At 36.4% G+C, this 12069-nt stretch overlaps 1 protein-coding gene across 1 annotated transcript in view; it reads right to left on the reverse strand.

The window, feature by feature from the left end:
• LOC131139614 (protein FAM177A1-like) overlaps positions 1 to 12069 on the reverse strand; it is a 96336-nt gene that overhangs the window by 15417 nt on the left and 68850 nt on the right. The window contains exon 8 of the mRNA XM_058089381.1: positions 61 to 176. The gene's annotated coding sequence lies outside the window, so the exon portion shown is untranslated. The remainder of the gene's footprint in view (positions 1 to 60; positions 177 to 12069) is intronic.

Genomic DNA, 12069 nt, shown 5'->3' on the forward strand with positions numbered 1-12069 from the left:
TTTTGTCATTTTTTTTTAATTAAAAAAATAATAAATTATTATAAGCATTTGCACGAGTACCTTCACTGGAGGAGGCGGGGCTATCAGCACGTCACGCGATGCTCCCATTTACACGCCACACGCTATGATGCCTCTTTCTCTTGCAAGACCTGGATGGTTGCTAGGTAACAGGAGCACTGGAAGAGAGGGGGGGGGGGGGGGGATTGAAGGACTCCATGTTAATTTTCGGTAAAAAATCGGTAAAACGAAGCGGGAATGCCGTCTGATTTGTCTCCTAACACCTTTCCCACTTCAACATCTGAGAAGTCAGGCAAGAACCGCAGCGCTATGCTATATTTGGACTGGACTCCGCCATGTTTGGGAAGGGGCTCTACACACCCCCCCAACACACACGTCTCAACATCATAGCTGCTATTTATAGCACAACTTGGTACCCCTACCGATGTAGTACAGTTCCATTTCCACTCTTAACTACAGTATTAACCGAAAAGAACATGTGGCGTTGGTTCCAATATTCTGGGAAGTCTCTGTGGAATTTTTTTATCCGTATGTGAGATCAAAGGTCACTGGTTGCAATCGGGGCTTTCGGTCAAGTTCATCTCGCAACTTGATTTTATGGACCTTTTTTAACATTAGAGCCCTCTAGATATGAAATAACACCCCTATAGTCGTCTTCACGCTTGCTTTTTTTTTGCAGCACACACCGTTTGGTAAAATGATTCAAGGTCAAGTTTATCTCGCAACTTGATTTTATGGACCTTTTTAACATTAGAGCCCTCTGGATATGAAATAACACCCCTATAATCGTCTTCACACTTGCTTTTTTTTTTAGCAGCACACACCGTTTGGTAAAATGATGCCAGGTCAAGTTCATCTCGCAACTTGATTTTATGGACCTTTTTAACATTAGAGCCCTCTAGATATGAAATAACACCCCTATAGTCGTCTTCACATTTGCTTTTTTTTTTTTTTTAGCAGCACACACCGTTTGGTAAAATGATGCCAGGTCAAGTTCATCTCTTGATTTTATGGATCTTTTTAACATTAGAGCCCTCTAGATATGAACTAACACCCCTATAGTCGTCTTAGCAGCACACACCGTTTGGTAAAATGATGCAAATTGCAAAGAAATTCATTAAAAACAGTCCTTTTTTTGTTCAGATTAACCATTTTCAGTAAAAATCGGAGTCCATGAGCACGCGTCCCTAACAGTAAGTTACCCAGCATGCCTTGCGGGTTCTAAAACACCACAGGTTCTAAAATTGCATCTTTTTTGCCAAAACAGTAGCGCAGTAGTACCCAGTATTACTGCCAAAGCAGTAGAGATATTAGGGAAAAGCACATGATACACAAAAGGGGAAAAAAGCAGGAACCTTGGTCTTTCCCACAATTTTTGGCAAATTATTATTTTATAATTTTTTGCAAATAATTTCTGTAAAAATTCTATACATAATATAAATGACTTTATTCCATAATATTTTGACTTTGGAATTTTTCCCAAAAAATTATATAAATTTTTTGTTTGTTTCTCATATTACGACTTCTCAAAATAATGTTTTTTTTTGTAATATTTCACTTAATGCGACTAAAATGAAATTTTTCCTCATGTATATTCTCAAAACATTTGGAATTTTTCCTCTCATTGGAATACAACTATTTTGGCTTTATTGTTGTGAAATTACAGCATTACTGCTATTGTATTTTATTATTAGAATTTTTTCTCTTCTTGTAAATTACGTTCTCGACTTTACTACCATAACTCTAATCCCCCCCTCCCCAAAAAAAATTATGAGTCTATTCTCATGAAATTGCATCTTTTTTGCCAAAGCAGTAGCGCAGTAGTACCCAGTATTACTGCCGAAGCAGTAGAGATATTTGGGAAAAGCACATGATACACAAAAGGGGAAAAAGCAGGAACTTTGGTCTTTCCCAAGATTTTTGACAAATTATTATTTTATAATTTTTCGCAAATAATTTCTGTACATTTTCTATACATAAGTATCTAAATCCTGGTCCTGTCGACCAGTCCCACGACAGGAGGGGTGTGGTCTTTGAACTATGGAAGCGAGGAAGAGACACCTGAGCAGCCTGGTGGTTAAATTAAGAACATAAATATTTCACGTGTAAATGAAGCATCGCACTACGGAGGCCGTAATGTGAGAATGAGTTCCCGTGTCCAAATATCGTGTGTCACCCCTCAAATACCCCCACCTTGGAAAGAACGGACCCACTATTACTATACAACGCTGTTCTTTCATCGCTTCCTAAGAGACACAAGACCCAACCATCTTGGTAACAGGTGGGTCCATGACCGATGCTAACAAAGACGATACCACCCAACCAACCATCGCTGCCGGTCTGACGTCCCACTCCATCGTACCCAACTTCCTGTCGGGACATGCCATAAATCCACTGCATGTTGCACTGAGTTCTCAGACTAGAGCTGTCCTATCTAGTCTTAACCCTACCTAGTCTTTGTGCATATGAGACGCAAAGTGTCTAAGACAACCTGAACAGTCCTATTACCATGAGAATACACATCATGCCCCCCCGCCCCCAACCCCAGTTTATGTTCAAGTGCACTACGTAATTCAGCCTTAAAGCTGAATGTTCAGCCACAAACTACACAGTAAGGCAAAATGATTTCACACATTTGTCAGAAAATTTAAACAGTTAGAAAATACAACAGCAATAATGCTGTAATTTGACGAGAATAAAGCCAAAATAGTTTTATTCCAACGAGAGTAAAAAGTCCAAATGTTATGAGAATATACAATGATGAGGAAAACTTTCATTTTAGTCGCATAAAGTTGAAATATTAAAAGAAAACATTATTTTTGAAAAGTCGTAATATGAGAAACAAACACAAAATAAAGATGTCATTTTTTGGACAAAGTTACAATTTTATAATGACAAAGTCAAAATATTATGGAATATAAATATAAATATAAAGTTCCTGCTTTTTCCCCTTTTGTGTATCATGTGCTTTTCCCAAATATCTCTACTGCTTCGGCAGTAATACTGGGTACTACTGCGCTACTGCTTTGGCAAAAAAGATGCAATTTCATGAGAATAGACTCATAATTTTTTTTGGGGGGGGGGATTAGAGTTATGGTAGTAAAGTCGAGAACGTAATTTACAAGAAGAGAAAAAATTCTAATAATAAAATACAATAGCAGTAATGCTGTAATTTCACAACAATAAAGCCAAAATAGTTGTATTCCAATGAGAGGAAAAATTCCAAATGTTTTGAGAATATACATGAGGAAAAATTTCATTTTAGTCGCATTAAGTGAAATATTACAAAAAAAAACATTATTTTGAGAAGTCGTAATATGAGAAACAAACAAAAAATTTATATAATTTTTTGGGAAAAATTCCAAAGTCAAAATATTATGGAATAAAGTCATTTATATTATGTATAGAAAATTTACGGAAATTATTTGTGAAAAATAATAAAAATAACAAATTTGCAAAAAATTGTTCCTACTCATAATATGCTTTTCCCCTTTTGTAACCACATTAGCATATCTACTATATGAGTGGCCCCTGCTAGAAGATGTATAGGGTGCAGGTGTACGATAGCGTAGTGTGTGCTGATGACATTGGCTTCCAATTTTATGGAGGTTCCAATTTTATGGTGACAAAGTCAAAATATTATGGAATAAAGTCATTTATATTATGTATGGAACATTTACAGAAATTTACAAAAAATAAAAAAAAATAAAAAAATTGCAAAAATTGTGGGAAAGACCAAAGTTCCTACTCATAATATGCTTTTTTCCCTTTTGTAACTACATTAGCATATCTACTATATATGAGTGGCCCTTGCTAGAAGATGTATAGGATGCAGGTGTACCATAGTGTAGTGTGTGTTGATGACAGTGGCTTCCAATTTTATGGTGACAGAGTCAAAATATTATGGAATAAAGTCATTTATATTATGTATAGAACATTTACGGAACTTATTTGCGAAAAATAAAAATAAAAAAATTGCAAAAAATTGTGGGAAAGACCAAAGTTCCTACTCAATATGCTTTTTCCCTTTTGTATCCACATTAGCATATCTACTACATGATGACATTGGCTTCCAATTTTGTGATGACAAAGTCAAAATATTATGGAATAAAGTTATTTATATTAAGTATAGAAAATTTACGGAAATTATTTGCGAAAAATAATAAAAGGGTACAGGGTCAGGCAAAATGATCTGACACATTTGTAGATTAAATAAAAGGCAAATAAAGTAAAGTAACAAAATTGTACATATAATGCCATTTTGCTTTGTTTCTTTATAATGCCATTTTTTCCGTTTTTTTTTCAGACAGAAATTTCTCGTTGCTCCGATGTTGTTGTCCATTCATCCCCAATTTTCTGTGCTTTCTCATCGATACGTTTTTTTTTCCCTTGACCGTCTGTCACCGTCATTGGGCATCCATGCCAGGCCTCCCTCTATTTTCCAAGAACAATAGGCTCATCCATCTTTGATGGTAAAATATTACAGAGGTGTCACGACAACTGAGCCTCCCCAAACCTCATGCAATATTCAGAGGCTGTGATATAAGATTACTGCTAATGAAAAAAAAAACAGCAGGCAATACAAACAGCTCTTTAATAACAGCTTGGTCCCTGTTCAGCTTCAGAACAGTCAGCTGGTAACTAGAGGCCACGCAGGGAGACGGCATGTCAACACCGCACCCTGTATAAAAGCCAATGTCATCAGCACATGCTACGCTATGGTACACCTGCATCCTATACATCTTCTAGCAAGGGACACTCATATTACCAAAGGGAAAAAGTATATTATGAGTAGGAACTTTGGTCTTTTAAGTTTATTTTATTTTTATTATTTTTTTGCAAATAATTTCCGTAAATTTTCCATACATACGACTTTATTCCATAATATTTTGACTTTGTCACCATAAAATTGGAAGCCAATGTCATCAGCACACACTACGCTATGGTACACCTGCATCCTATATATCTTCTAGCAAGGGCCACTCATATATAGTAGATATGCTAATGTGGTTACAAAAGGGAAAAAGCATATTATGAGTAGGAACTTTGGTCTTTCCCACAATTTTTTGCAATTTTTTTTATTATTATTTTTCGCAAATAATCTCTTTTTTTCTATACATAATTTAAATGACTTTATTCCATAATATTTTGACTTTGTGACCATAACATTTGAACTTTTTCCAAAAAATGACATCTTTATTTTGTTTTTCATAAATAATGTTTTCTTGAATATTTCAACTTTATGCGACTAAAATGACATTCTTGTTGGAATACAATTATTTTGGCTTTATTGTTGTGAAATTACAGCATTACTGCTATTGTATTTAATTATTTATTTATTATTAGAATTATTTTCTTCTTGTAAATTATGTTCTCGATTACAACTGTTGTTTAGTTGGCTCATTATATTACGAGTTTAGTTTTATTACGAGTTTTTTTCATGTTAGATTGCGACTTTTTTCCTCCTAATATTTTTGACCATTTTTCATCCATTACATTCTATTATATTCTTCTATATTTCATTATAATTTTTGTAATTTTCTTCTGTTAATTATGACTTTATTCTCATAATATTTTAATTATATTCTTACTGAATTATCTTTGTTAGTGTTGTTTTTTATGTTTATTATTCTCATATTTTTTATATTGCATATGATTTTTTTTTTTAATTTTTGCTGCTATTTTACTTGTTATATTCCATTCAAAAAACAGTTGTGGGTTGCAAATGGCCCCCAGGAAAAAACATTGGCACCCGTTACTATACACCCATCATTTATTTTTGTATTAAACATGCTGAAGAAGTTGCATTCAGGAACATGTGACTTCATCATGTGATGCAAGGAATGCATCGTCATTCAGACGCACCCCCCCGGCCCCACCCTCTCCCATGCATGCATGCACAAACTACACACAGACAAGCAGGACGGGGGTTGACTGAGTGGCAATGCATATTGTGTCAACATCAGCAAATCTAACAGGGCTAACCCCCCCACCCCCTCCCAGAGTGGAGGAAGAAGAAGTGGCGGGGGGGTATCAATGCGGAGAAAGTGATGCAAAGAGACAGGAAAACGCTACAGTGAGCAAAAGAGGTGGGAGCAAAAGTGCTGAGGTGGGGGGGGGGTCCTCCTGCAAGGGGTTTCCCTGATTTTTTTTTTTTTAAAACAACCTTTCCTGGTAATTGCACATTCATTGTTGTAATGAATAGCGGCCTTTCAACCTGACACTGGAGAGAAAGGTGAGTGAAGAAAAAAAAGGTATGCAGGGGAAGAAACAGAGGTGGGGGGGGGGCTATTCCTGCAGAGGCAGATGCAAATGCAACATAATGCAGTGGTAGCTGACTGAGGCATTGCAGATGCGACAAGGCGAAAGGCGGTATAGACTGCTCCTGCAAAAGCCCCCCCCCCCCCGAGCATGAGTGATGGCGTTTGAAATGCATCGCCGACCTTGATGGACGTAAAAGTAGGAATTGCCAATCAACCAGATGACATGTCATGTGATGGAATAGTAGCACGATATTGGCTGTAAAGATTGTCGATACACGTCCTTCGTATATTTACCGTACGGGTCCGCAGCTTTATGCACAACACAAGGGCCTCAAACCTACCTTGGACGAGACTGTCGAGACTGTGATGTTATTTAATAATTCAATAAAGTTATGCATTTCAAATCCTTATTTCGGCTCCTTGTACTATACTTACTACTAAGTCAAAAATGTAAATTAAGCATTTTAAAAGCATAAAAAGTTCAAAAATACAAATAAGGCATTCAGAAGACGCATTCAAAGATGCAATAAATGATGAGTAGTACTCAATACTGGTCACTAGGTGTCACTATATTCATAAAGTCATCCCTCAGTATTGTGCGGCTCGTCAAAAATGTAAATTAAGCATTTTAAAAGCATAAAAAAATTCAAAAATACAAATAAGGCATTCAGAAGACGCAATCAAAGATACAATAAATGATGTGTAGTACTCAACACTGGTCACTAGGTGTCAGTAATGTAACTGTAATGTTCCGGGTATAGCAGATTTGAATTCTAACAATAATTCCTAATGAAAATCCTTCATAAAAACACTTTCTACTGATGCGGCTGTAATCCACAACAAGAAACTGTGATGTTATTTAATAAGTCACTAAAGTTATGAATTTCAAATCCTTATTTCGGCTCCTTGTAATATACTTACTACTAAGTCAAAAATGTAAATTAAGCATTTTAAAAGCATAAAAAGTTCAAAAATACAAATAAGGCATTCAGAAGACGCAATCAAAGATACAATAAATGATGTGTAGTACTCAACACTGGTCACTAGGTGTCAGTAATGTAACTGTAATGTTCCGGGTATAGCAGATTTGAATTCTAACAATAATTCCTAATAAAAATCCTTCATAAAAACACTTTCTACTGATGCGGCTGTAATCCACAACAAGAAACTGTGATGTTATTTAATAAGTCAATAAAGTTATGAATTTCAAATCCTTATTTCGGCTTCTTGTACTATACTTACTACTATGTCAAAAACATAAATAAAGCATTTTAAAAGCATAAAAACTTCAAAAATACAAATAAGGCATTCAGAAGACGCATTCAAAGATGCAATAAATGATGTGTAGTACTCAACACTGGTCACTAGGTGTCAGTAATGTTACTGTAATGTTCCGGATATAGCAGATTTGAATTCTAACAAAAATTCCTAATAAAAATCCTTCATAAAAATGCTTTCTACTGATGCGGCCGTAATCCACAACAAGAAGGGAGCCATTTGTTAATATTGTTGTATGTAGAATGGATTATTTATGGGGAAAATTGATTCGTTTTTTTTTGTACTAGGGAGTCATATTCCAACTCCAGTTGTCACTTCCCCTGCATCCTTGCTACATTTGAAGGCCAACTCGCCGACTCAGACCTTTTGTGTTCTGCTGTGATGACCCACAATTTGTGCTACGGGGGGTAAAAAAAAAAAAAAAAGAGACAATGGAAGCAAAAAAAAAATGATGGAGTAGGAGAGGTTGCACAATTATATAATATTCATTTTGAAAGGTGCTGACAGGAAGGACAGGGCATTCGGTCCCAGGAAGGGCCAGCCGTCAGCGTACACTAATCCACAGCTGTGGTGATTGACAGAGGGCCAACTGTCAGCAGGCGGCAGAAAAAAAAAAAACCCAAACAAAACAGTTGCTTCCATGCGACACGTGGCGTTTCCACACAGAACATGCTGCCTGTGTGAAAACGGGGGGGCAAAGGCAGTAATTGGAAGAGACAACTTGTCTTAATTGACGATATCATCGTCAATGATATAGTAGTACTAGTAGTTCTTGTAGTTAGAATGTTGTATTCTCGTATTAAACGATGCCAAACATTCAGATAAGGTTTCCGCATTTGGAAGTGAGCCCTGAAAGAAGTTAAGTATGGCACAAAACGCTCTGTTTCAAGAGGCGTGGTAAAAACTGCCCCGTTGTGATGTCACAAACGAGCGGCTTTCCTTATATGGGCATGGCTGCAAGCCGCTCTCCCCCAAGCTCTGCTTCTCGTGAAATATCTGTTTATGTTTAACATTAGAAATTAATTTTACACACTGTATTTTGGTTAGCGAGCAGGCTTCACAACTAGGGCACCCGAGTTCGATTCCACCCTCGACCATCTCTGCGTGGAGTTTGCATGTTCTCCCTGTGCATGCGTGGGTTTTCTCCGGGTACTCCGGTTTCCTCCCACATTCCAAAAACATGCTAGGTCATGGGTGGGCAAACTATGACCCGGGGGCCAGATCCGGCCCGTCAAGTGTTTAAATACGGCCTGCCCGTTCTTTCTAAAGTATTTCATAGAAACTTAAATTACAACCTGGCATCATGGCTTGAGCCAACCTTTTGATAGTTTAGGTAGCTTTTTTTTTTTTATTATCAAATTTGGTTATTTGATGCACATAAGCAGGTTGCATGACACTTAAAAATAATGTTTTCTTTAATATTTAAACTTTTTGGCTTTATTATTGTGAAATTACAGCATTACTGCTATTGTACTAATTTATTTATTATTAGAATTATTTTTCTTCTTGTAAATTATGTTCTCGACTTTACTACCATAATATTTGGACATAACTAATTTTAGTTGGTCATAGTTTAGTCTTGTAAAATTGCAAATTGTTTTACATTTTACACAGGCCATTTTTCCTTATGAGTCTATTCTCATGAAATTGCATCTTTTTTCATGTTAAATTGCGACTTTTTTCCTCCTAATATTTTGAATATTTTTCATCCCTTATATTCTTCTGTATTTTGTTATAATTTTTGTAATTTTCTTCTGGTAATTATGACTTTATTCTCATAATATTTTAATTCTATTCTTGCTGAATTATCTTTGTTAGTGTTGTTTTTTTATGTTTATTATTCTCATATTTTTTTTTTTTATATTGCATAAGATTTTTTTCCCCATTTTCCCCAACGAGGCTCTTTTAGGGAACCGGGGCAAAAGAACCAGTTCCCTTAGAAGAGCTACAATTCCCATCACTAGCAGCGTCTACTCTTCTAGCAAGACCGAAATCTAAAAAGCCGAATAATTTTGACATTCTAGTGTATGACAAAGCTATATATATTAAAGCAAAGCATTGACAAAGTTAAGAAAGAAGGACCAGAATGACTTATACAAAGTACACCCAGACTTCAATATGTATGCAAATAGTGCTAATGTAATACTACTCTGAGGACAATGTCAAATCGGAATAAAAGGTTCCAGAGACGCATTCACACCATCCGTCCAGCTCATCTGTTTGAAAGATGCTAAAAAAGATACTTATGGTATTTCGGTATAAGCACCACTGATGTTGACAGATGCCGACTGACTCAGCCAGTACATATTCTGGCACATTTAAACTTTCTTATACAGGTCTAATATTTCATCTCCACGAAGCCACCAAACGTGCTCAGTTTGGTGCTCAGACGGACTGACTGCTCTAAAGACAAAGTCGTCGTTGTCTGAAATATGTCATTTAGCAAGTCTAGAGGTCACTATGCCCTTGGAAGGAATGGCTGCCTGGGGAAAGAAATGGAAAGAGAAATTAACTTTCATTTTTTTGTGGAGTTTCATTTTTTTTTCTTTTGTAGTCCTTTGGCAATGAAAATGGGCATTTGAAATTGCAGGGTCATTACTTAACATAACAGCCTGACTCACTGTGTCATCTTACATAAAACACTTAACTCATCACACAGCGACTTAACACTGAAAAGGTATACCTAAATATACAAATATGTACCAATACAGGTTTGAATGAATCATGTTATTCTTGTTTTCCCATAATGCATGTTGTTATGCTGCCTATGTCCACCAGAGGAACTTGTATTGGTACATGTTAGCATATTTTTTACGTATACCTTTTGAGTGTTAAGTTCATGTGTGATGAGTTTAGCGTTCTATGTAAGATATAGTTATACTGTTACAATGACCTCCTGATTTCCAATGATTTGCCTACTTGTTAAAAAAAAAATAGTAGCTTAGACACCCTAATGGAGGACCAGGCAGCTCTTTGACAAGAGTCAATCATAAGCTATGAAATAACTCAAAGAGCTTGTCGACCCATTTGAAATTGCAGAGTCATTACTTTACATAACAGCCTGACTCACAGTGTCATCTTACATAGAACACTTAACTGATCACACAGCAACTTAACACTGAAAAGGTATAATATGTACCAATACAGGTTGAATGAATCATGTTATTCGTTAGCGTTACATGTTGGCATATTTTTTACGTATACCTTTTGAGTGTTAAGTTTATGTGTGATGAGTTTAGTGTTCTATGTAAGATAGTTATACTGTTACAATGACAATGTACAATGTTTCCAATGATTTGCCTACTTGTTAAGAAAAAATAATAGTAGCTTCGGACCAGGCAGCTCTTTGACAAGAGCCAATCATAAGCTATGAAATAACTCAAAGAGCTTGTCAACCCATTTGAAATTGCGGGGTCATGACTTAACATAATGGCCTGACTCAGTGTCATCTTACATAGAACGCTAAACTCATCACACAGCGACTTAACACTGAAAAGGTATAATATGTACCAATACAGGTTGAATAAATCATGTTATTCTCGTTATACTGCCTATGTCCACCAGGGGAACTCGTATTGGTACATGTTAGCATATTTTTTACGTATACCTTTTGAGTGTTAAGTTTATGTGTGATGAGTTTAGTGTTCTATATAAGAAAACGTAGCTTACACACCGTAATTTATGGTATATAATACTTGGTATACAATAGTAACATCATCAAAAACGCAGACGTGGACACAACAACCTGACCATAAAAATACCGGAAAAGTTTATTCTCAAGTATTACAGCATGCTAAATGCTGAGACGAGGCTGGAAGCAGAACTGGAGCCTGTCCGCCGTATGCGCCCACACATGGGCCTAGTCACCAGGTGGGCGGCTGGCAGCACACACCACTCATTGGCCAGCTGAGGCCGCCTGTCTACTGAAAAAACAGGGAAAGGATGGCGCTTGGTTCTCCCAATCAAAAGAACACGATGATTTCCATCTTCTCATCCATTTATCTCCAACATAGCCTTGCTTCCGTTATGAATCAGAGCGGAGAATCACTCTGACATAAAAATAGTCTCACTATCATTACGGCCTTGATCACGATGAAAGAGAGAGGTGGGATTATTGGGAAATGTTAGTCTGACCTCGGCTCGCTCTTAAACATCAATGGTGGCAAAACACACAAAAAAAGAGAAAGAAAATCATACAAGCTAGCGTTTGTATTGTGTTGTACAGTACATGTCTGGAAGGCAAGTGATTCACCGGATGTTCCCTTAAAAAAAAAACGACGGCAAAAACAAAGAAAGCACTTCATGGTTATAAAACAACCAGTCAGATAAAAAAAAAAGAAAAAAAAAAACCTTTTGCACAGGCATTCCCATCAATTACATTTTTACAGACTAACTCCAAGTTACCCAAATAACCGAAAGGCAAAAATGGAGAAATGTCGTTATGACATTATAGTCTACTTGCATTGGGACCAACTGCGCCAGTATCAGATGGAACTTTAGTGAAAAAAGT

Source organism: Doryrhamphus excisus, chromosome 1 (genome assembly GCF_030265055.1).
Source record: "Doryrhamphus excisus isolate RoL2022-K1 chromosome 1, RoL_Dexc_1.0, whole genome shotgun sequence".
In the NCBI taxonomy this organism is placed as follows: domain Eukaryota; kingdom Metazoa; phylum Chordata; class Actinopteri; order Syngnathiformes; family Syngnathidae; genus Doryrhamphus; species Doryrhamphus excisus.